This window comes from Eurosta solidaginis, chromosome 2 (genome assembly GCF_040869045.1).
Source record: "Eurosta solidaginis isolate ZX-2024a chromosome 2, ASM4086904v1, whole genome shotgun sequence".
NCBI classification, from domain to species: Eukaryota; Metazoa; Arthropoda; class Insecta; order Diptera; family Tephritidae; genus Eurosta; species Eurosta solidaginis.
In genome coordinates, this window is record NC_090320.1 from 113,512,531 (window position 1) to 113,539,552 (window position 27,022).

Consider the following 27,022-nt stretch of genomic DNA (forward strand, 5'->3'; position numbering starts at 1 on the left):
CATCTTTAGTGCCTGTGTGAAAATACGAACTAAAATTGCACAATGTGCAACTTTTGGCCGGCTCTGGCATAAATCTTTCTTCCAAACCACTCATGGAGTCGTTTAGCTACCTGATTATATTCCACTCGTATTTATTGAGTCTTTCTTCCAGCAATTTCATAAATTCAGCGCTTCGCGTGCCCGACATTTGTTCAAATAAATATATATATATATATGTAATTAAATTTACAGAAAAATATAAAATATTGCAAGATAAACAATCTGTGGCCCCTCTTAAAAACTTTTTAAAATGTTCAACGCGGTTTTATGAAGCTTAAAATTGTGATTTCTTATTTGTATACTTTGTTTAGATACACAAAAGGTCGTGATTTATTGCCAGCCAACACACGCACGTCTACTCCCTTTGCATTCTATCTTTTTTTAGTTATGTTTCCATCTTGGGTGTTACACGTGTCTCCTATGATTCCAGTTGAGATGCCATTGTCGATGTTTGAGCAGATATTGCAGCCAAAATCATGTTCAAGTCTGTACTCGTAAATGTCTGCGATGTTTCGTTTTTCTCTTCAAATTTGTTGTTGCCTCGTCCCCATCAGTATGAAGGACATCATCGTCCACATTAATTCCTTCTGACCCGTAGTCGTGCCTGAAGTTCGAGTTAATTGCCGGTTGTATTCAATCCACGGCTCTCCAACTCCTTCTTCAGTTGCTGGATCCTCAATTCACTCAACTTTGCAATGTCAAAGTTGTATTCGCAATCTTCGGAATTTATTCAACAATTCCTCTTCTGACATCAATTGTAACGAATTTAGGGAAATTCCGCTTATTTCAAATCTTCTGCTAACGTTCGAATCACTAAACTGTTGAATAAATAACTCCAATATTCAATAATTGTCAGGTCGTGGGTCGTCCCCGCGTTGGGCTTCATTCAGACCTTGGCCCGCTTTGATGTAGAGAGCTTCACATGGTGAGGTGGAGTACGCTGTTAAAACAGCAATATTCAATGTTTGGCTCGTTCAAAATATATGAACAAAAAAACCGAAAGTTACCAGCGGGTCCCTCCTAAACCAGGAGTGGGATCCACAGTATGTTTGCACAGAACACCTTTCTGCGTTGGCAACCTTCTGTCCCGCTTATAAAGAAGTACCCTGGGCGGGTCCAACACCGGTTTGGAGCCCAAAACTATATCCACGCAAAGCACTTATGTTAAAATTTTTTTGTTGGGTAACCAACATAACAATAATACATGGAAATCACCAACTTCAACGGCAAATATCTCCGGATAGAGATACAATTTTTATTTTCCGCCTTCGGAGCACTGTTTTCGAGATTAAGACGCGCCTTGTGACACCTCTCTCGACATTTTTGTGGGTAGCAGTCGATCCCACAACTACACTTTATCATAAATAAAATTTATAGAAATCGTGTTTACCAAAAATGTAAACACGATAAATGTCAAATAAAAACTTAACAAAAACACCATTGTGAATTCACATAAATTCACAATGACGATAAAAGCTTTATTTGGAAGATTGCCAGATGGGTGTGCATGATATGGTGAGAATAAGGACAGGGATAGATATAGGGTGGTCATGGTTGCGGTAGACAAAAGAAAGACCGTGGGAAACGGCAAATGGAAACGGTTCTTTTCAGCGGGTTGGATAGTATAAAAGGGGTAACTGGAGGAGAACAGAAATAAAGTAAAATATAGCAGCATATCAGGCTAAAGTGCGCGCGCCGCTTTCCAAATAAAAGAAAATATATTTTAAATTTCGTTTGTGTTTAAGTTTTCTTAAAGAAAAGTTCCCTGTGCGCGAAGATCCAGAAAGGATCAGTTTAGTGCCGATAGCAATAATTCATAAGTTTTGATATAAGGCAAATTGCCTTCAATTAAAAAAAGCGGTTTCGGTCGATAATTTTAAAGAAAAAGGACGACGCTGCATCCAACCATCAGGACAGGATTTCCTTCCTGCATAAGGATGTGGAATATTTGTTTACCTGGTGAGTGTTTAAATTATGAAGATTTTTTTTTTTTATCATATAGACTTTCGCGTCGTGTGGGGTTCACGCGACCTCAATTTCGACTTCGGTCACCAGCCTCTTCAATAAATCCGCAGGCACGGATTTTCTTGGGTGAAGATTCCCACTTAATCATTGGTTTTTTTGCGTAATCCCAAATTCTAAAAATTACTATCTTTTTGATTTTTTTTTGATTAATATACTAAATTTTTGTGGATGCACTCATTTTATATTGCATGTAGGTATGTGGGCAAATAATATTAACGTGTGTGTGACATAAGGCGCGTGAACGCCAAATCGGCTTGGGGAGCCTTAATTAAAAAAAAATGTAATTGGCACTAATTGAGATTTTCTTCTCGTAGTGGGAACCGGAGGTGGCCAGTGAAGCCTTTTTAGAGCGCCAGGGAATCACAATTTTTACAAATCACAAATTTTTACAAGTCACGGATTTTTGCAAATCACAAATCTTTACAAAACCACGAATTTCTACGAATTCGGTATCAATTTTTACAAATGCAACATTTTTTTCCAACTTCAACATCCTTGTTTTTAAATGCGACAATTTTTTTTTCGCAACTTCAATATCAAATTTTTGCGAGTATCAACAAATTTTACAAATTCAACACCATTTTTATACAAATGCCTAAATCGCAATTGCATCTCATCACGATTTTGGTATTGCAATTTCATCACCAATAAATCCTTTTATTGCATCTCGGAAAGCTGCGTCCAATTGGATTTGTTTATTCACCTAGCCATTTACCCTAACGTTGGAGCGACCTACCTCATTATAGCATTCAGCAAAAAAGTTCACCATAAATGTGTACAAAAGCTTTTTATGGTAGATAGAAATTAACAAACGAGTCAGGGTAGTCTAGAAATTGCTTTTTTTTTATCCCAAATTTTAAACTGTATGAAATTTGAATTTTACATTGATGTGCATGGACATATATCCGAGTCACTATAAATCTTTTCCGTTATAGTCTTAAACGTAATATTCGATTAAACCAAAATTTATAAAATTATAAGGCGTCTGTCAGTCACAAAATATACCAGAACGATTAATTAGGCTGTTTTTTTTTTGTTTTACCTTTTTTTTGCAAGGAGGGTATAAACCCTGCACCAATAAGCCCCCAATCCCAACATAAAAGAGCTCTTTTAGGCAGGCATTGGGGTGTGTTTTAAAACTCTTTTTTTTATATAACTCCACTTGAGTAGATAAGAGTTTGGTGATTTTGGCGACAGAAAGACCCAGAAATATAGTCCCAAATGAATATTTGTCATACAGTTTTTTTTTATACGGAATTCATTTGCACATTTTGATTCTTTTAGGTTGATTATATTTATAGGCCTGTTTACACGTTCATAAATACTGTTTTTAATACGTTTATTTTTTTTACTTTTATATGCCTGTGTGAAGATATACATTTTGGTGTTAAATTCAAATTTACATATATGTATATATAAATTATGGCGGCCACCGTGGTGTGATGGTAGCGTGCTCCGCCTATCACACCGTATGCCCTGGGTTCGCACCCCGGGCAAAGCAACATCAAAATTTTAGAAATAAGGTTTTTCAATTAGAAGAAAATTTTTCTAAGCGGGGTCGCCCCTCGGCAGTGTTTGGCAAGCGCTGCGGGTGTATTTCTGCCATGAAAAGCTCTCAGTGAAAACTCATCTGCTTTGCAGATGCCGTTCGGAGTCGGCATAAAACATGTAGGTCCCGTCCGGCCAATTTGTAGGGAAAATCAAGAGGAGCACGGCGCAAATTGGAAGAGAAGCTCGGCCTTAGATCTCTTCGGAGGTTATCGCGCCTTACATTTATTTTTTTTTTATATATAAATTGAGTTGTTTGAAGAAAAAATACTATTGAATCTAAACGAAGCTTGATTCTTTTTGTATAAGATTTTATTTCACTAGTGTATAGATTTTAAGATTATGTTTATTAAAAATGCGTTATTGAACTGAAAAGAGAAGTAATATGGCTTGCTAAATTCTTTTGGGGCGGGATGTAAGGATGGTATGATGAGGAGGTAAGTAGGAGTATGGAGCATGGCATTAGGGTGACCGCATAGTAGGTTGCACGATGCGAGCGCTCCAAGGTTGGGTGGGATTCCTGTTGTGTGGTGGGTAAGTGAATCCGAAGAGGTTGAACGGAAGAAAATAAATATATGTGTGCGTCCGGTTCCAAGATGGCGGGTTGAGAACCACGGCCTGCCAAATGTACTGAGCTAGCTAGGGCCACCATCGGGAACCAAAGCAACGTGTACGTGACATATATTTATAATGGCGCCCAAGCTTAAAACACATGAAGGGGCCGCTATATTTCGTATAGCGCCCGAGAAATAATTTTTTTTATAACTCAACAGAGCGCATGAAATGAAGCTTGAATTGGCGCCCTCGCAAGAAATCAAATATTCTTCTGTAATATCTAGGAGAAATACAAAGAAATAATTATCTTTTTTTTTACCCAATTAATCTTGCACTTACAAATGTATTTAAGCTTTCAAAAACAAAAAAAAAAAAAAACGTTCATTTGAAAAAGGATATGGTGTAAGCGGGGTTCTAAGCTAGTTAGGTGACTTGCTTGTGTACTTCTTACAAAGTTTAATTGCACCAGTAGTTAGGAGCAAGCCCACCAGATCTGATACAATAACCCAACGGTGGCATAGACACCAAACATGAGGGTGATCTATTTGCATCGACATTTTACAACACAAAATTTTATTTTAGATTTCTTTCTTTTCTCCACTTTGTTTTTATAGAGAGTTTTAGTTTCAGAAATATGGCTACAAATGTGGAAGCCAAAACAGAGATTTTTGAGTTTTGTTGTTCCACAAGTAGTAGATTTTGTGACCACAACTACATCGCGAATGGTAGGTGTTGAGAAGCATAAAATAGTTTTTTTTTTTTGAGATGTTTCGTCTATTTAGTTTATCAGTGAGGATTCACATACCAACCCACACAGGAACGAACAACTATGCTCCAGAACCCTAAGCCTCCTCAAGTAGTCAGGCCATCTGAACACCCGCCAACTCATAACATTCTAAATTATTAAATTTTTTTATACTTTTTTTATATCGGAGAGTTTTTGTCTTAATTTTGGTATTGGTTTTTTGGGGTCAGTTTTTACAAAGGTTTGAGTTTTTTGGTGTACGTGTTACGTTAATACGTCATTATAAGTTTATGAACATTCTTTTAGTATAGGTTTTAACCTACAAGTATACTACATTCACACCTCTTCATCAATACAAACATTTTTTTTTTATCGATATATATATATATTTTGTATACATTTTTTTTTTTTTTTGGTTGATTTTGTATGAAGCGCTAATACATGGGTGCGTGTTCGTAGACACTCAAGGTTTATAGCATTTAACATACATATATTTCGCTTTGTCGTATATTCTCCTTTTTGAGATTATATCGAGATTACGTGGCTACCTGATATTTTGTTTTACATGAATATTTTTTTTATACCAATAGATATATATTTTTTTATAAGATTCAGTACCTATAGGATTGAACATACACATATTCAGATATCCTCTTTTATAGTTTTTTTATACATATAAACATTTGTTTTATTAATACACGTTCTATTTTTTTTTATATTACATGGGTTGTTAATATATGGGTTCGTATATGCGAATAGTCAATTCAGAGGGAATTTAACGTGTATCTACTGTCCTTAGATCGTATGTTTTTTTTCTTTTTTTTATTACATCCAAATTTTTTTTTCTCTATTTTATTACCGAAATAATTGGATTTTTTTTACTACTATTGGCGCTGATACGGTGGTGTGGGCTAGCCGAGATTAAAATTTTATAGGATCTAATACACATACATACATACGCAGTCACTTCGACTTATATACATGGTTTTTAAATTGGTTCATTACCAAAAAAATTTTGTTTGTTTAATACGTTGTTACATATAATTTCGCATAGGGTTTTAACCCGCATATACATATATTTTATATTGATTTCAATTTTCTTTTATATAAATTTTCTTTTGATTTTTTTTAAAGCGCTAGTACGTGAAGGCGTGTCTGTAGACACGCAAGGCTCATAGGATTTAACACACATTTCGGGTTTTATACTATAATTTTCTCTTTTAGGGTTACATAAGGATTTTATATACATATATACATTTACAGTGTGTCTTTTTGGTGCCTCGTATACAAAGATTTTTTTTAAGTCCAAATTTTTTTTGAATCATTCGTATGAATCACTCGCCACCGGCCCATAATACACGAGCAAGAACAAAGATAGCCAACATGCCAGCAGAAGACGCAAATAAGCAAGTGAATGAGAGTGATCCCGCATTCATCGATCTTTCAGATAGGTTCGTAGGTACGAAAAATAAAGGGGATGAAAATGTAGGCGGTAGTGGGCAAGGCGCACCACAAAGTATTATGCAAGCAGTTACAACTAGTACTGGGACAGTGCCCAAACAATATGGTCAAGCCCAGGTTACCCAATCGGTACTCATCCGGCCACCGTCTTTACCCTTTCCGCGCCCCCCTCCGGGTCTCAATTTCACGACTAATGTCGTGGCCAGTAGGCCTATAACACCAAACATACGCGAAGAAGTAACCCCAATAATAAAAAGTATGATGGCAGAAACTCAACAAGCCCTTTTAGTCGAAATGCGTGCAGGCATGCAGGCGTTGTTTGAAACTGTACGCAGTTCCAGTGTCGAAGTGGGAGCTGGCAGTCAGACAAATAGGCCACGAATACAGTATAAAAAAAGGAGGCATAACATTAGCAGCGAGTCAGCAGAGTCGAGGCGTTCGATACCTGAAAACGAAAGCGTTAATGAAAACGTCAACAACAATCTTAATGCACATAATAATATTCCTGTTAGGTCGGCGGTAGGTCCGTTACCGGCGTTCAACAATCAAGCAAATCAGCGTCCAATCCTGGACCCTGCAGCGGCAAACAATCGTTCCTCCTCACAGAGAATACTACCCGAACCTCAAGACAGGGCTGGTACCTACCGAGCTGAAATTAACGTAGAAAAGTGGGGGATCAGTTATCAGGGTCACCGCGATTCCATGACCATAGAGGACTTTGTATTTAGGGTGGAGTATTTGAAAGAGCAGTATGGGTGTTCGTGGGCTGAGATCATTAGGGACTTTCATCGGCTGCTAAGTGGAGAGGCTCCGAACGAATCGCAACTTAGACTGGCCAAGCTTACAATTCGCGTTACAACGGCAGTTCGGATCTCAGCTCACGGATTTCGATCTAATGAGAGATATCACTGAACGCAAACAAAACCCCGGAGAGGCGATTGATGACTTTTTTCACGCTGTCGGCTTACTGCGTTCGCGGCTAAGGAACCCCATACCCGAATACGAAATGGTTCGGCTTGTCAAAGGGAACTTGCGGGAATCGTTGGCCAAATTAGTATACCCCATTGCAGTTTACTCCATAGAGCAACTCCGTATGGAGTGTAAGGAAGTTGAAAGGTGTTTTCCTCGTAGGGATCGAGTTCCTCAAGGCGGATTTGTGCCTCGTTCATACCAGGTGAACGAAATAATTGATACTTCGCCGGAAGAGCAGGAGTCCCCCGGAGATGAGGGTCAAGTCTCCGTGGAGGAGCTCCGTTATCAGCGCGTTACCAAACACCCATCATCTCGTGACCAAGCAAGTCGTAAAAACCTAGTTTGTTGGAATTGCGGTGCCGAAGGACATGCATTCACCGACTGCATGTCGCTTCAGAGGCGCATATTTTGTTTTAAGTGTGGGAAGGCGGACATCATCACGCCGAAGTGTCCAATATGTAAGCTATCGGGAGACGCGAAACGGAACGCGATGACAGCGGGGATATCGCGCTCCACACAATTCCCGCTAGAGTAGACGCGTCGACAAACACAGTCGAGGAAGACCTCGTGAGAGGGGGCGATCAGCAGATATTACGTATAAAACCAAAACCAACAAAGGATACTATCAATAACAAAACAAATAACCCGACTAGACTGTCCCTTGAAGAACGTATGGGGAGGTACAAAGAAGCCCGCGAAAGAATCTTTGCAGACTGCGTGCTACTAGGTCGTCGTAGGATGTCACGTAAGATATTGAAGGCAAGGGAACAATTTCGAAACCGGAAGATGCTACGTCGAGCAGTTGTTGCCATTGTTAAAAGGGCAGACCGAGATGACCCACGGGTGTACGCGGACATCGAAATAAATGGTGTCCAAAAACGAGGGCTACTGGCCACAGGTGCATCAGTTAGTCTATTAGGTAGAGGATGCCGTGAGTTAGTCGAGGAGTTAGGGGTACCTATCGAACGTTTCATTTCGAAGGTTACAACTGCAGGTGGTGGCGCACATACGTTATTGGGAAAGCTGACTATACCTGTCAAATACAAAGATGTAGAAAATAAAATAACGTTTTACTTATGTCCATACCTTGAACAAAACATTTATCTCGGGATAGACTTCTGGCGCGTTTTCCAATTGGCGCTAAATGTCATAGATGTAAATGAAATCGATTTGTCCAAGTTAGAGCAGCAGATGGTGACGGCGGAAGACAGGAATGAACGGCGTGTGCTTCATTACCTCACGGCAGAACAACAACAGCGCTTAAATCAGGTCGTCGAAAGTTTCAAGACGTTTGAAAAAGAGGGTTTAGGTCGTACTCCGCTGGAAAAACACTCCATTAAACTCGTGGAAGATGCAGTTCCTGTGAAAGATCGCCATTACCCACTATCACCTGCAATGCAATCTATAGTTTACACAGAAATAGAAAAAATGTTAGAATTGGGGGTAATTGAAGAAAGTGAGAGCCCATGGAGTAATCGGACCACTATAGTACGTAAACCCGGTAAAAATAGGTTTTGTTTAGATGCCCGAAAATTTAATGATTTGACCATTAAAGACGCTTATCCGCTGCAGAATATAGAAGGTATAATTAGTCGCATAGATGATACCCATTTTATTAGTAGCGTGGATCTTAAGTTCGCTTTTTGGTAGATAGAACTGGAAGACAAGTGTAAACCATACACCGCTTTCACAGTCCCGGGGCGTCCCTTATATCAGTTCGTGGTCATGCCGTTCGGACTATGCAATGCGGCGCAACGGTTATGCCGATTGATGGACCGAGTCATACCACAGAGATTGAAGGCAAATGTCTTTATATACTTGGACGATTTACTTATAATCGCTCCCGATTTCGACTCGCATCTGCATACGTTGCAAGAAGTCGTCATTTGTCTTAGAGAAGCAGGATTAACAATAGGATTAAAAAAGTCAAAGTTTTGTTTCAAGGAGTTGCCTTATCTAGGATACATTGTGGGCGGGGGCATGCTAAAAACCGATCCCGAAAAGGTAAAAGCAATCGTGAACATCCCGGTACCAAAAACCATGAAGCAAGTTCGGAGCTTCCTAGGAACAGCCGGTTGGTACAGACGGTTCATTAAAGATTTTGCTGCGATAGCGGCCCCGTTGACCGATGCCCTTAAGAAGACGAAAAAATTCGAGATGACACCTCAAGCAGTCGAGGCGTTCAATAAATTGAAAAGGGCACTTACCTGTGCGCCTGTCCTAAGACACCCGGATTTTACTAAACGTTTTTGGGTTCAATGTGACGCCTCTGATTATGGCATAGGAGCGGTGTTATTTCAAAAAAATCACGATGATTCCGAAAACCCTATTGCTTATTTCTCTCAGAAACTAAACGATTGCCAACGCAAATATAGCACTACCGAGAAGGAATGCCTCGCGGCTGTGATGGCGGTGCAAAAGTTCCGCCCATGGGGCTAAAAGATCTGAGTGGTAGATTAGCGAGATGGTCTTTGCACCTTCAAGCATTTAATTTTGAAATAGAGCACCGGAAGGGCTCTGAAAATGTGGTTGCAGATACACTGTCACGGTGCATCGAGGAGCTAGCTCAATCATCGATAGCGGGAATGGATACGGTAGAGTTTGAGTCGGAGGAATATTTAGATCTGATAGGCACTATAGAAAAAAATGCTGAGCGGCTGCCGGACCTGAAAGTCGAAGACGGGTTTGTTTTCAAAAAAATGATTGCAAAAGATATAGAACTGGAGGAAAACGAATGGAAGTTGTGGGTGCCGGCAGCATTGACATCGACCTTAATAGAGAATGCGCACTGTTGCGAAACTGCTGCGCACGGTGGTATGGCAAAAACTTTGCATCGCTTGCGACGTTTATATTACTGGCCAAACATGGTAGTACAAGTCCGAAACTACGTCCGCGACTGTCAGGTTTGTAAGGAAAGCAAGCCCAGTAACGCTATTTTGAAACCTGGTATAGGATCGGAGGTAGTTACCGAACGACCCTTTCAGAAAATTTATATAGACTTTTTAGGCAAATACCCTAGGTCCAAGCGAGGCAACGCCTATATCTTTGTAGTTGTGGATCATTTTTCCAAGTTCACATTTTTAAAGTCAATGCGCGAGGCTACGGCCACCAACGTTGTGAAGTTCCTCACCGAGGAAATCTTTCATAAGTTTGGTGTGCCGGAAATAATACACTCAGATAATGGGCAGCAGTTTACCTCTAAACACTTTGCCAAAATGATAGAAACGTACTGCGTTAAACACTTGAAAACCGCGTTTTACTCGCCACAATCAAATGCCGCTGAGCGGGTCAACCAATCGGTCTTGGCTGCTATCCGTTCATATTTAAAAACAGACCAGAGGGATTGGGACCTATATCTGCCAGAGATTGAGTGCGCGTTGCGCAGTCCCGTACACTCTGCAACGGGTGTGTCGCCATATTTCGCCTTATTCGGCACGAACATGTTCACCAGCGGCGCTGACTATAAGCTGACTCGGAAACTAAGTTCCCTTAACGACAGCGAATTACTGTTGCTGAACGACAGCCCGGACAAGAAATATATAAGCGCAACTTCGTATTAAGCGACTTTAATAAAAATATAAACGCAAAGTTTTGCAAAAAGTTTGTTAAATGCAGAGTAACGCGAGCGTTAGGTAAAAACATGTACCTGTTGGAAACGTTGTCGGCAAAAAGCTTAGCTGCGTGGCATGCCAAGGACCTCAAACAATAGTCCTCCTTCATTCACTCACTATCTCTCCGGCGACGAGGTTCAAGTCGTCCGGAGAGCGAAACCGATCCATTATGTCAGCCAACCTGAAAGAAAGATAAACAAAATATCCATAAAGTAACGTGCTTATATGGGAGTTTTGTATATTATAATACTTCCCGTAAATCTCTCTCCGGCGATGAGGGTCAAGTCGTCCGGGGAGGTCCAATATGCAGTACATACACAAATGCCCGGCATAGCTCGCGAACCAGGAGACAGTGTCAGGTCGTGGGTCGTCCCCGCGTTGGGCTTCATTCAGACCTTGGCCCGCTTTTATGTAGAGAGCCTCACATGTTGAGGTGGAGTACGCTGTTAAAACAGCAATATTAAATGTTTGGCTCGTTCAAAATATATGAACAAAAAAACCGAAAAGTTACCAGCGGGTCCCTCCTAAACCAGGAGTGGGATCCACAGTATGTTTGCACAGAACACCTTTCTGCGTTGGCAGCCTTCTGTCCCGCTTATAAAGAAGTACCCTGGGCGGGTCCAACACCGGTTTGGAGCCCAAAACTATATCCACGCAAAGCACTTATGTTCACAGTTTTTTTGTTGGGTAACCAACATAACAATAATACATGGAAATCACCAACTTTAACGGCAAATATCTCCGGATAGAGATACAATTTTTATTTTCCGCCTTCGGAGCACTGTTTTCGAGATTAAGACGCGCCTTGTGACACCTCTCTCGACATTTTTGTGGGTAGCAGTCGATCCCTCAACTACACTTTATCATAAATAAAATTTATAGAAATCGTGTTTACCAAAAATGTAAACACGATAAATGTCAAATGAAAACTTAACAAAAACACCATTGTGAATTCACATAAATTCACAATGACGATAAAAGCTTTATTTGGAAGATTGCCAGATGGGTGTGCATGATATGGTGAGAATAAGGACAGGGATAGATATAGGGTGGTCATGGTTGCGGTAGACAAAAGAAAGACCGTGGGAAACGGCAAATGGAAACGGTTCTTTTCAGCGGGTTGGATAGTATAAAAGGGGTAACTGGAGGAGAACAGAAATAAAGTAAAATATAGCAGCATATCAGGCTAAAGTGCGCGCGCCGCTTTCCAAATAAAAGAAAATATATTTTAAATTTCGTTTGTGTTTAAGTTTTCTTAAAGAAAAGTTCCCTGTGCGCGAAGATCCAGAAAGGATCAGTTTAGTGCCGATAGCAATAATTCTTAAGTTTTGATATAAGGCAAATTGCCTTCAATTAAAAAAAGCGGTTTCGGTCGATAATTTTAAAGAAAAAGGACGACGCTGCATCCAACCATCAGGACAGGATTTCCTTGCTGCATAAGGATGTGGAATATTTGTTTACCTGGTGAGTGTTTAAATTATGAAGATTTTTTTTTTGTTTATCATATAGACTTTCGCGCCGTTTGGGGTTCACGCGACCTCAATTTCGACTTCGGTCACCAGCCTCTTCAATAAATCCGCAAGCACTGATTTTCTTGGGTGAAGATTCCCACTTAATCATTGGTTTTTTTGCGTAATCCCAAATTCTAAAAATTACTATCTTTTTGATTTTTTTTTTATTAAAATACTAAATTTTTGTGGATGCACTCATTTTATATTGCATGTAGGTATGTGGGCAAATAATATTAACGTGTGTGTGACATAAGGCGCGTGAATGCCAAATCGGCTTGGGGAGCCTTAATTAAAAAAAAATGTAATTGGCACTAATTGAGATTTTCTTCTCGTAGTGGGAACCGGAGGTGGCCAGTGAAGCCTTTTTAGAGCGCCAGGGAATCACAATTTTTACAAATCACAAATTTTTACAAGTCACGGATTTTTACAAATCACAAATCTTTACAAAACCACGAATTTCTACGAATTTGGTATCAATTTTTACAAATGCAACATTTTTTTCCAACTTCAACATCCTTGTTTTTAAATGCGACAATTTTTTTTTCGCAACTTCAATATCAAATTTTTGCGAGTATCAACAAATTTTACAAATTCAACACCATTTTTATACAAATGCCTAAATCGCAATTGCATCTCATCACGATTTTGGTATTGCAATTTCATCACCAATAAATCCTTTTATTGCATCTCGGAAAGCTGCGTCCAATTGGATTTGTTTATTCACCTAGCCATTTACCCTAACGTTGGAGCGACCTACCTCATTATAGCATTCAGCAAAAAAGTTCACCATAAATGTGTACAAAAGCTTTTTATGGTAGATAGAAATTAACAAACGAGTCAGGGTAGTCTAGAAATTGCTTTTTTTTTTTATCCCAAATTTTAAACTGTATGAAATTTGAATTTTACATTGATGTGCATGGACATATATCCGAGTCACTATAAATCTTTTCCGTTATAGTCTTAAACGTAATATTCGATTAAACCAAAATTTATAAAATTATAAGGCGTCTGTCAGTCACAAAATATACCAGAACGATTAATTAGGCTGTTTTTTTTTTTGTTTTACTTTTTTTTTGCAAGGAGGGTATAAACCCTGCACCAATACGCCCCCAATCCCCACATAAAAGAGCTCTTTTAGGCAGGCATTAGGGTGTGTTTTAAAACTCTTTTTTTTATATAACTCCACTTGAGTAGATAAGAGTTTGGTGATTTTGGCGACAGAAAGACCCAGAAATATAGTCCCAAATGAATATTTGTCATACAGTTTTTTTTTATACGGAATTCATGTGCACATTTTAATTCTTTTAGGTTGATTATATTTATAGGCCTGTTTACACGTTCATAAATACTGTTTTTAATACGTTTATTTTTTTTACTTTTTTATGCCTGTGTGAAGATATACATTTTGGTGTTAAATTCAAATTTACATATATGTATATATAAATTAAGTTGTTTGAAGAAAAAATACTATTGAATCTAAACGAAGCTTGATTCTTTTTGTATAAGATTTTATTTCAGTAGTGTATAGATTTTAAGATTATGTTTATTAAAAATGCGTTATTGAACTGAAAAGAGAAGTAATATGGCTTGCTAAATTCTTTTGGGGCGGGATGTAAGGATGGTATGATGAGGAGGTAAGTAGGAGTATGGAGCATGGCATTAGGGTGACCGCATAGTAGGTTGCACGATGCGAGCGGTCCAAGGTTGGGTGGGATTCCTGTTGTGTGGTGGGTAAGTGAATCCGAAGAGGTTGAACGGAAGAAAATAAATATATGTGTGCGTCCGGTTCCAAGATGGCGGGTTGAGAACCACGGCCTGCCAAATGTACTGAGCTAGCTAGGGCCACCATCGGGAACCAAAGCAACGTGTACGTGACATAATGCAAAAATTGTATTTATTAGACTACTTGAAAGTGCGTGATTAAATCAAACTGATTGCCCATGCCTCAGCTGGTGCTACTTTTATACTATTCGTTTTCCTCGTTCGCATACTTCTATGCGTTTCTCCTTCTAGAATTTTCTACTTGTTTACAAGCTATAAACTCACCAGCTATAAACTACAGATGTACGTTTATTGCTTCTCATATGCGCGTGTGTATTTGAGTGATACTCCGACCGATGATTGCATACTTTTGTGAGTATGATATACGCGCCGCTTGCGCTTCGAGTTGTATTGTTATGCTTGTCTCTTGTTCTTTGAATTGTGTTTCCATATTTGATGTAATCTGTGTCGACATTTCCGAAATACGCATTTCTTGTGCTTCAATCTTCGATGTTATGCGTGTCTTCTGCGATTCCAGTTGGGATGCCATATATGTCTTTTGTTCTTCCAGTTGAGTTTCCATCTTAGATGTAATACCATTCTCCTGGGACTCCAGTTGTGATGCCATTGTCGATGTTTGTGCAGATATTGCAGCCAATATCATGTTCAAGTCTGTGCTCGTAACTGTCTGCGATGTTTCATTTTCTCCTCCAATTTTGTTGTCTTGTCGCTATCAAGATGAAAGACATACTCTTCCACGTTAAACCCTTCTGATTCTATTGCCTCTCCTAATCGTGCCTGAAGTTCGAGTTAATTGTCGGTTATATTCGATCCACGCCTGTCCAACTCCTTCTTCAGTTGCTGGATCCTCAATTCACTCAACTTTGCCATGTCCAAGTTGTATTCGCAATCTTCGGAATTTATTCAACAATTCCTCTTCTGACACCAATCGTAACGAATTTAGGGGAATTCCGCTTATTCCAAATCTTCTGCTAACGTTCGAATCACTAAACTGTTGAACTGTTGAATAAATAATTCCAATATTCAATAATGCAAAAATGGTCTTTATTAGACTACTTGAAAGTACTTCACAATCAATAGCGTGATTAAATCAAACTGATTGCCCATGCCTCAGCTTCTGCTGCTTTTATACTCTTCGGTTTCCTCGATCACATACTTCTAGGCGTTTCTCCTTCTAGAATTTACTACTTGTTTGCCAGTTATAAACTCACCAGCTATAAACTACATATGCCCGTTTATAGCTTCTCATATGCGCATGTATATGTGAGTGATACCTCTCCCGATGATTGCATACCTTTTTGAGCATCTCAGATTTATGCATGTGTTTGTGCATATCTCTCCGCTTCTTGTATGTACATATGTGTAGACATAATGATGGATTAGTTTATGTAGATATAAGTGACTGCTTAGTATCGGATTAGAGATGATAGTATGCCTTAATGTTGCTAATATTCGTCACACTGCCCTCCACCTAAGTCTGATCGTCCTGATCAGACAAATTTCCTGATCTAAACGCCGCTACCATCGCCAAATGAACCACCCTTCTATTTCGTGGTTTCCCAATGGTTTGTATGCGGTAGATGGTATCACTGATCTTATCCACAACTTTGTACGGGCCTTCCCAACTGCACCAAAAGTTCGATGGAACAGCTTCCCGCCGGTGAGTGTTGCATAGCAGTACCAAATTTCCCTCCCGGAAACCTTCCGAATTATTGTCCTTGTCGTACCTGTGTTTCATTCTAGTACCCATTATTCTGATTCGTTCCTTCACACTCTGTTGTTGGGCCAATGAACTACTTCGTAGAGCTTGCGCTTGACGGATTGGCTTCGCATAATCAGTATCGTTCCGACGTTTCATAAGAGTAATGCGCCCTGGCTTGAAACTACCCTCGCATTCATTCTGGGAAATTCTTTTCTTAATTTTTGTGCGTCCATTTGGTTTTGTCGGCGGCCACCGTAGTGCGATGGTAGCGTGCTCCGCCTATCACACCGTATGCCCTGGGTTCGCACCCCGGGCAAAGCAACATCAAAATTTTAGAAATAAGGTTTGTCAGCAATAAAACTCATATCAGCGTTAAACGTGCTGAGATCCAAAATCGGCGCAAATAATTTGGAAGTTTACAGTGGCAGTAATTGAGTAATAGAGAAAAATACACAATATAAAAACAAAAGAAGAAATATATGGGGAAAATAGGGAAAAATGAGAGAATATAATAAATATGTCAACATTGTTTGTCTTAATTTTTATGAAATGTGACTTGACTGGCTGACAAGTGCATCAACGCTCTATTTGCTGTCCATAAAAACTGCCTCTTTTCCGTGATATACTCTCACATGGACTCTCCCTCTAATGCTAAATGCCGACGAAATGAGTTTTTGACGTTTAAGTTGAGTTGCGTAATGCATTAGAGGTCTATTTGCTTTTGTAAAACTTCCATGTATGTAGAAACTACCCTCACCGCCTTGACCATTATCAGATAGCATCATTGATCCCTTTTTGTGTTTGCAAAAAGCAGCGACTGCTTTAAGTAACTCTCGCCTATCATATTGGCAATTGAGTTTAAACAGTATTGGCGCTGAGCGCGCTTGGCTTTTGTTTTGTCGCATACGAAAACACTCACATACACTAGGCGTTGCAAAACCAATTGCCCGGCATACATCATCAAACATCTCACTCAAGTTTTCTTCATTACATTTTGGTATGCCATTTATAATGAGATCTGTTGACACCGCCGCATTCTCAAACAGCTCAATTGTGTTTCGCGCCTTTTCTGCTTCCGCTTTGAGCGATAAAAGCTCAGATTGCATGCCATCGACTGCTGTTGATCTCAAGCTCTCAATAGCATAATAATCATAACAATATTTATTTATATTCATATAACTAAGAACGCGCAGGTCGAGCTAGCCAGATAAAACTTTTTTATAAAACAAGGTATGGTGTTTCTTCAATGCAAAATTTACTTAAAAAAATCACTTTTTCATTAAGAAAGAACTATAAAACAAAGTAAATGTAAATATAGAAATATATATTTTCAAAACATAAAGTTATTCAATAAAAAAAATGTATGAAAATTAATAAAACTAAGTAGAACGTATAAAAAGTTATTTATATTAAATTGTCAATATTTATTAATAATTAATTAATTATTTATATTTAAATTGTCAATATTAATATGTATGTTCAAAGGAACTTAATAATACTAACTAAAGCGTATTAAAAGTCACTTTAATCTTGCAGCATATTGTTTTTATTATGTGCCCAAAAAGTAGCATGGACTTTTCCTCTTGCATTCACTGTTGATTTTAGTGAGTGACAAGCGAAAGCACACGATCGTGATCGCACATCTTTAGTGCCTGTGTGAAAATACGAACTAAAATTGCACAATGTGCAACTTTTGGCCGGCTCTGGCATAAATCTTTCTTCCAAACCACTCATGGAGTCGTTTAGCTACCTGATTATATTCTACTCGTATTTATTGAGTCTTTCTTCCAGCAATTTCATAAATTCAGCGCTTCGCGTGCCCGACATTTGTTCAAATAAATATATATATATATGTAATTAAATTTACAGAAAAATATTGCAAGATAAACAATCGGTGGCCCCTCTTAAAAACTTTTTAAAATGTTCAGCGCGGTTTTATGAAGCTTAAAATTGTGATTTCTTATTTGTATACTTTGTTTAGATACACAAAAGGTCGTGATTTATTGCCAGCCAACACACGCACGTCTACTCCCTTTGCATTCTATCTTTTTGTAGTTATGTTTCCATCTTGGGTGTTACACGTGTCTCCTATGATTCCAGTTGAGATGCCATTGTCGATGCTTGAGCAGATATTGCAGCCAAAATCATGTTCAAATCTGTACTCGTAACTGTCTGCGATTTTTCGTTTTTCTCTTCAAATTTGTTGTTGCCTCGTCCCCATCAGGATGAAGGACATCATCGTCCACATTAATTCCTTCTGACTCGTAGTCGTGCCTGAAGTTCGAGTTAATTGGCGGTTGTATTCAATCCACGGCTCTCCAACTCCTTCTTCAGTTGCTGGATCCTCAATTCACTCAACTTTGCAATGTCAAAGTTGTATTCGCAATCTTCGGAATTTATTCAACAATTCCTCTTCTGACATCAATTGTAACGAATCTAGGGAAATTCCGCTTATTTCAAATCTTCTGCTAACGCTCGAATCACTAAACTGTTGAATAAATAACTCCAATATTCAATAATGCAAAAATGGTATTTATTAGACTACTTGAAAATGCGTGATTAAATCAAACTGATTGCCCATGCCTCAGCTGGTGCTGCTTTTATACTATTCGGTCTCCTTATATGCGTTTCTCCTTCTAGAATTTTCTACTTGTTTACCAGCTATAAACTCACCAGCTATAAACTACAGATGTACGTTTATAGCTTCTCATATGCGCGTGTGTATGTGAGTGATACTCCGACCGATTATTGCATACTTTTGTGAGTATGATATACGCGCCGCTTGCGCTTCGAGTTGTATTGTTATGCTTGTCTCTTGTTCTTTGAATTGTGTTTCCATATTTGATGTAATCTGTGTCGACATTTCCGAAATACGCATTTCTTGTGCTTCAATCTTCGATGTTATGCGTGTCTTCTGCGATTCCAGTTGGGATGCCATATATGTCTTTTGTTCTTCCAGTTGAGTTTCCATCTTAGATGTTATACCGTTCTCCTGGGATTCCAGTTGTGATGCCATTGTCGATGTTTGTGCAGATATTGCAGCCAATATCATGTTCAAGTCTGTGCTCGTAACTGTCTGCGATGTTTCATTTTCTCCTCCAATTTTGTTGTCTTGTCGCTATCAAGATGAAAGACATACTCTTCCACGTTAAACCCTTCTGATTCTATTGCCTCTCCTAATCGTGCCTGAAGTTCGAGTTAATTGTCGGTTATATTCAATCCACGCCTGTCCAACTCTTTCTTCAGTTGCTGGATCCTCAATTCACTCAACTTTGCCATGTCCAAGTTGTATTCGCAATCTTCGGAATTTATTCAACAATTCCTCTTCTGACACCAATCGTAACGAATTCCGCTTATTCCAAATCTTCTGCTAACGTTCGAATCACTAAACTTTTGAACTGTTGAATAAATAATTCCAATATTCAATAATGCAAAAATGGTCTTTATTAGACTACTTGAAAGTACTTCACAATCAATAGCGTGATTAAATCAAACTGATTGCCCATGCCTCAGCTTCTGCTGCTTTTATACTCTTCGGTTTCCTCGATCACATACTTCTAGGCGTTTCTCCTTCTAGAATTTACTACTTGTTTGCCAGTTATAAACTCACCAGCTATAAACTACATATGCCCGTTTATAGCTTCTCATATGCGCATGTATATGTGAGTGATACCTCGCCCGATGATTGCATACCTTTTTGAGCATCTCAGATTTATGCATGATCGTCCTGATCAGACAAATTTCCTGATCTAAACGCCGCTAGCAACTCCAAATGAACCACCCTTCTATTTCGTGGTTTCCCAATGGTTTGTATACGTTAGATGGTATCACTGATCTTATTCGCAACTTTGTACGGACCTTCCCAACTGCACCAAAATTTCGATGGAACAGCTTCCCGCCGGTGAGTGTTGCATAGCAGTACCAAATCTCCCTCCCGGAAACCTTCCGAATTATTGTTCTTGTCGTACCTGTGTTTCATTCTAGTACACATTATTCTGATTCGTTCCCTCACACTCTGTTGTTGGGCCAATAAACTACTTCGTAGAGCTTGCGCTTGACGGATTGGCTTCGCATAATCAGTATCGTTCCGACGTTTCATAAGAGTAATGCGCCCTGGCTTGAAACTACCCTCGCATTCATTCTGGGAAATTCTTTTCTTCGTTTTTGTGCGTACATTTTGTTTTGTCGGCGGCCACCGTAGTGTAATGGTAGCGTGCTCCGCCTATCACACCGTATGCCCTGGGTTCGCACCCCGGGCAAAGCAACATTAAAATTTTAGAAATAAGGTTTTTCAATTAGAAGAAAATTGTTGTAAGCGGGGTCGCCCCTCGGAAGTCTTTGGCAAGCGCTCCGGGTGTATTTCTGCCATGAAAAGCTCTCAGGGAAAACTCATCTGCCTTGCAGATGCCGTTCGGAGTCGGCGTAAAACATGTAGGTCCCGTCCGGCCAATTTGTAGGGAAAATCAAGAGGAGCACGACGCAAATTGGAAGAGAAGCTCGGCCTTAGATCTCTTCGGAGCTTATCGCGCCTTACATTTATTTTTTATTTTATTTGGTTTTGTAAATGTCAGTGTTTCTCTCGCAAGTACTTTTGATTTCTCTTTATTTGGACCGTTCGATCCTTCAACCTTTGACTTTCGTGGTCGTTGTCGAGTCTTCTCCACCAGTACTCGATTACTGATGAACCCTTTCGCCAAACTGAAGTTAAGTGGCACATCCTGGTTCTTATAACGCATAACCCTTCTGTGCATATCGATCTTGATGTCATGGTCAACTAAGAAGTTCACTCCCAATATGACTTCATCAACAATCTCCGCCACAACGAATTGGTGTAGAACCATGACCTTCACAATTAAGACTTCACAGATCACTTCTCCCTGGACTTGGTTATACTCGCCAGTGACCGTACGCAACCTTGCTCCAGGTAATGGCTTTACTCTCCTGTTGACAAAGTCAGATCGGATTAAGGAATGAGATGCGCCCGTTTCTACATTCAGTACACGTTCTTTGCCATCCACATTCCCTCTGTCGGTAAGACTGCTTTATTTCCTTCCAATTTGCGACACAGATATCACAGGACATTCAGTAGTTGGAGGAAGCTCACGATCTCTATATCCGACTCCCTCTTGCTCATCCCCTCCAGCTTTGTTATTAAGATCACACATGCTGTTGAAACCACTAGGATCAAGATCAGAATGACGTGCAATGTGACCGGGCTTTCCGCATCTGAAGCATTTGATACCTCTTTCACTCCGCTTTTGCGATTCTTTCAGCGCCTCCAATATTGTGTTCACCCAGTCTGGCCTTTCCACTTCCGCACGGCGTGCTGATATTATGCGTGTCTCCTGGGATTCTAGTTATTTTTCCATCTTGGATGTTACTGTCGAAATTTTTGCAGATACTGCAGCTAATATCGTGTTCAAGTCTGTGTTCGCCATTGTCTGCGGTGTTTCATTTTTCTCCTCCAATTTTGTTGCTTCATCGCCATCAAGATGAAAGACACACTCTTCCACGTTAATTTCTTTTGCTCATTGCCTCTCGTAGTCGTGCCTGAAGTTTGAGTTTATTGCCGCTTGTATTCAATCCACGGCTCTCCAACTCCTTCTTCAATTGCTGGATCCTCAATTTACTCCACTTTGCCATGTCCTTGTTGTATTCGAAATTTTCGGAATTTATTCAACAATTCCTCTTCTGACACCAATTGTAACGACTTTACTGAAAAACCTCTTATTTGCAACCTTCGTATCGCTAAACTGTTGAATAGATAATTCCAATATTCAATAATACAAAATGGCCTTTATTAGAGTACTTCACAATAACACCTATACTTCGCAACCAATAGTGTGCTTAAATCAAACTGATTTCGGACTACTCAGCTTCTGCTGCTTTTATACTCTTCGGTTTCCTCGTTCACATACTTCTAGGCTTTTCTCCTTCTAGAATTTACTACTTGTTTACCAGCTATAAACTACAGATGCACGTTTATAGTTCCTCATATGCGCGTGTATATGTGAGTGATACTTCGACCGATGATTGCATACTTTTGTGAGCATCTCAGATATATGCATGTGTATGTGCATATCTCTCCGCTTCTTGTATGTACATATGTGTAGACGTAATGATTGATTAGTGTATGTAGATACAAGTGACTGCTTAGTATCGGTTTAGTGATGATAGTATGCCTTAGTTTTGCTAATATTCGTCACAGTATATTACTAAGTTCCACCGAGACGCTACAACGTCTACTCTTCCATAGAAGTCCAAGTACCCAGCTGTACTATTTGAGAGGGAGGTTTTTGAGATGTAATTTGTACTTGCTGATGCTTCTCCTTTTATATTAGTTACTTTTGCTATAAGTACCAATAATAGTAGTAATATTCCAAATATTGGTCAGGTAGGTTTATTTAAATTGTTACTGCAGGATTTTGTGAAGGTAGAGTTAGCTCACATTTTTTCATTTTGAGTATTCTTTTCGTCATCTTGGATACAATGTAATGGACACAATTTGTGTATTGATCTTTTCGTAGTTCCATCACTTGTTTTTATAGTAACTACGCGAACTTTATCATCCGTGCCTTTGTGTAGTTGTGTTACCTAGCCCAAAGGTCATCTTGACGGGGTTGTTTTTTTTCATTTTTTGTCAACACTATTTGACCTCCTTTTATATTCAAATGATCGACTTTCCATTTATTTCGTTTTTGTAGTGTAACAAGATATTCATCTTTCCATTTATTCCAAAAGTCTCTCTTTAACTATTGAATCATTTTCCAACGGTCTGAAGCTCCAATCTTTTCCGCAGCTCGTATAACTTCTGGGATATCTAATAGTGGTCTGCCAATGAGAAAATGTATATAAGTGTATACAATGGCCGTGAATTCAGTAGTGCTTCTATTTGGCATAACAACGTAGTCATTTCTTCGAAAGTCAATTTGGTTTCACCAATGAGTCTTGTTAGGTGGTGTTTTACTGATTTTACACCTGCTTCCCAAATACCTCCGAAGTGAGGACTTGCGGCGGTATAAAATGCCATTAAATTTTTTCGCTTGCTAATATCGGGGCTATAGAACAACTGTTTTTGAGGGCGTTTTTAAATTCAGATTCTATACTTATATTTGCTCCAATGAAATTTGTACCATTATCTGAGTATATGTGTGAGCTTTGCCCTCTTCTAGCAAAAAATCGTGTTAGTGCTGCTAAGAAGGCTTCTGCCGTTAGATCAGACACTGCTTCTAAATTTATAGCTTTAGTTGTCACACAAATACTACAATGTATCCTTTATATGTTTTGATGCCTCTATTTTTGGAGCACTTAATAAGTTATGGTCCCGCGTAGTGGACACCGATATGTGTAAAAGGTGAACAATACGAAACTCGCATCTCAGGTAAGTCTCCCATTATATGTTGAGAAGTTTCTTGTCGGTGTCTTATGCAATTCACGCAACGTTGAACACATTTATTAACTTTTTTTTAAGACTTATTACCCAGTACTTTCTTCTTATTGCTGCTTCCATTAGTTGATTGCCACCATGCAATGTCTCATTATGTGCATCAATAACAATTAACCATGATAAGTGGGATCTGTTAATAATTGCTGGATGTTTTTGTTCATATGGGATATTTGAGTTTTTCAGCCTACCGCCTACTCGTAGCACACCTTCGCCATCGATGAATCGCTTTAAGTTTGATAACTTACTGTGCTGTATTGTATTTTCTTCTTTCAACAATTTCTGAAATTAATTCTCAAACTCTGCGTTGATGTCGTTTAATAATTTCTATTTCTGCCGCTCTTAACTCTTTTTATGCTAAATATTGCGGACAGAACTGAGTTTTTTGCAATTTAGTTTTAAAACGCAATACATAGGCAACAATTCTAGTTAGTTTTTGAAAACTGGAGTATTTTTCTATAAGAGAGTCTAAAGGATGGTCTTTATTAATTTTACTCACTGCGGTTACCGCATATGCTGTCTTCTCGTTGATTGATTGAGGCCACATGTCTTCCGATTCTTTCAACCAGTCTGGACCATTCCACCACAGTTTGTGTATTTGTAATTTATTGGGTGGAATTCCTCTCGATGCTATGTTTGCTGGATTTTCTTTAGAAACTACATGATTCCATATTGCACTTGGAATCAGATTCTTAATGTCGTTGACTCTAGTTCTAATAAATTTGTCTTTACTTTTGTTGCTTTCTATCCAACATAAAGTAATAGTGGAATCGCTCCATGTGTAGATTTTCGTTCTTTGCTTAATCGTAATTAAAATACGATTTATTAGTTTTGATAAAAGATGAGCTGCACAAAGCTCTAGTTTAGGCAAGGTTTTTCCATTTTTATAGGATTTACTTTACTTTTTGCTTCTGCTATGGTCATTCGTCCGTCATATTTAATGTAACCACTGCTGCGTATGCTTCTTTCTGAAGCATCTGCAAAACTATGCAGCTCAAATCTATCATTTGAAAAGTTTGCATCCATCTAGGAATTTGTACATTATGTAGCGCACTTATATTTTGTGCAAGTTTGAACCACTCTGTTTTTAACTCAACTGATAATTCTTCATCCCAAGTTAGCTTTTGTGTCCAAAGCTTTTGCACAAATAGTTTTAAGGCAATGGTTATTGGAGATAGAGTGGATCGTATATAGTGGCTAAATTAGTTTCTCTTAGAAAACATAATAATTGAAATTCAATTATTATAAGCCGGTGTTAAGCTCATGAATTCTTAAATATTTGTCGTTTTGTGATTTTGTGATTTTCTTCTAAGTTAATTTCAAACTTAAAGTCATCTTTTTTAGGATCCCATTTAAGTCCTAACGTTTTCACAATTTCATCGCTATTAATTATATAATTTTCTTCACTGCTCTGTTGCAAATTATCTTTTAATATTGCAGAATTATTTGTGAGCCACTTTCTTAAATGAAAACCAAATTTCATTAATTGTTGCTCAACTTTTTCTTTGATTTCGCTACACTCTTGAACACTATCTGCTCCGGTCATGAGCTCATCCATATAAAAATCTTCTTCGATACCTTTTTTTATTGGTTCTACATTGCAGTTTTCTGAGATTTTAATTAGGCTGCCAAAAATGATTGGATGACTTGTGTTATTCTGGGCTTGAATAGCTTATGCATATAATTAAATAGTAGTGAGGTATGTATAAAACATGTGTTCAAAAAATGCTGCGGTTGCCAATCTATGACCCAACATCCCGACCCCGTTGAAGACATTTCCATTTCAACCGGTAGAGGTGCCAACTTGTGAATCGGCTGCCGAGTGACTCCCTTAGATGTACGAATATCGACCACCTGAACTTTGGACTCTTTTCCTGGAAGACAGTTAATAATTCTGCCAAGTTGCCATTTTTGTGAAGGTAAATTGTGTTTTTGGATAATAACCATTGTATTGTCATTGATATTTGCACGTTTAGCAAGCCACTTTGACCGCGCTTGAAGCTCATTGGTGTATTCGTGTGACCACCAAAAACGCCTGTTTGATCGCAGTAATTTGATTCCACCTTTGTAAATTGTTTAAATTTTCTGATAATTGACGCTCTGGAAGAGCCCTTAGTGAACTACCAATGAGAAAATGCCCCGGAGTTAGCCCTTCATAATCATTGGGATCGCAGGACAATGGTGATAGAACGAGAATTTAATTCTGCTACTATTTCAACCAGAACTGTCGTTAACTTCTCAAATGTAAGCATTGCGGTTAATATGCTGCGATTAAGGTGACCCTTGGCCGATTTAACTGCAGCTCCCATATACCAACAAATGAGGTGCCCTGGGGGGAATAAAGTTAAAGTTTACAAATTCATTAGCACAATATCTAACTATTGCATCTCGATTTTCGGTTTTGAATAAAAACGCTTTTAATTCATTGAGTTTGTTGCAAGCACCAACAAAATGTGTTGCGTTATCGCAAAAGATGTCGGAAGGAAGCCCTCTTCTGCAAATCATGCATTTTAGTGCCGCCAAGAATCCGTCAGTAGATAAGTCCGATACAAGTTCTATGTGAACCGCCTTCGTTGCCAGGCAGACGAAGATGGCAATATACGCTTTATAAAGTGTTTTATAACGAATTCCCAAATAAAGATTAGCTGGTCCACAAAAGTCGATACCGCAGCGTGCAAAAGGGCGAGATGGATTTAACCGTTCAACCGGTAACTGTCCCATTACCTGGTTCATTAGCTTTGGCTTATAGCGTACACAATGTACGCATGACCTGACGATGCGCTTTGCTACGTCGCGAGCGTTGATTACCCAAAACTGGAGTTTTATGAGTGATACTAGTGCCTTGGGTCCTGCGTGGTAGTGCATGATGAAGATGACGAACGTAGTGCATAACGAAGTCGCATTTGTTTGGTAATAAAATTGGTTGCTTTCTTTCCTCTGGAATATCTGCATATTCTGGTCTGCCACCAACCTTCAGTATTTGAAATCTTTCCACGTATTCAAGAAAAGAGCTCAAGTAACGCAATGGGCCATTCGTCATAAGATCTTTCTGTAAAAGATTAATGTTGTCATTTCACAATAAATTTAGGAAACAACGCAAATTGAGCTGATTTAATTGTCTGCTGGGTTTGCTCAGTTATTTTAATACAAGTTACTGTGCACTTTCCAACATAGAAAACCATACAATAACAAATACATGATAATGTTATTTTTTACTTTTGAACATTACTGCAATTTCAATGTATAGCTGCATAATCGTATGATTTTGCTGTTCTTTGATTGTGCTGACATTTCTATTTAAACAGGAACCAAATTGAACAGCAAGAAGCACAGTTATCGAAAAGAGGGCGGACGAGTGGCCAGCAAGGGCAGCAATTTTTTTTAACGCGCCGTGTCAAATTAATTTGCCTTTATATAAATTTATTGAATAATGTATTAAATTTCATCGTGTTTAATTAAATGTAACTTAAATGTTATAATCCTTTCGTCTTTTATTTTTCGCCGTCGACATAAAAGTTTAAAAAAATTTTCCCTTGCACTCGATCAAATAGTCACGGTAAATTTAAAATAAATTAATTCAAAAAATTATTTGTGAACGTGAACTGTGCCTTGTTATCATCATTGGGA

At 38.8% G+C, this 27,022-nt stretch overlaps 1 pseudogene; it reads left to right on the plus strand.

The window, feature by feature from the left end:
• Nucleotides 1-26,785, plus strand: part of LOC137240162 (hydroxysteroid dehydrogenase-like protein 2 pseudogene) — a 78,906-nt pseudogene extending 52,121 nt beyond the window's left edge.
• The last annotated feature ends 237 nt before the right edge of the window (nucleotides 26,786-27,022 follow it).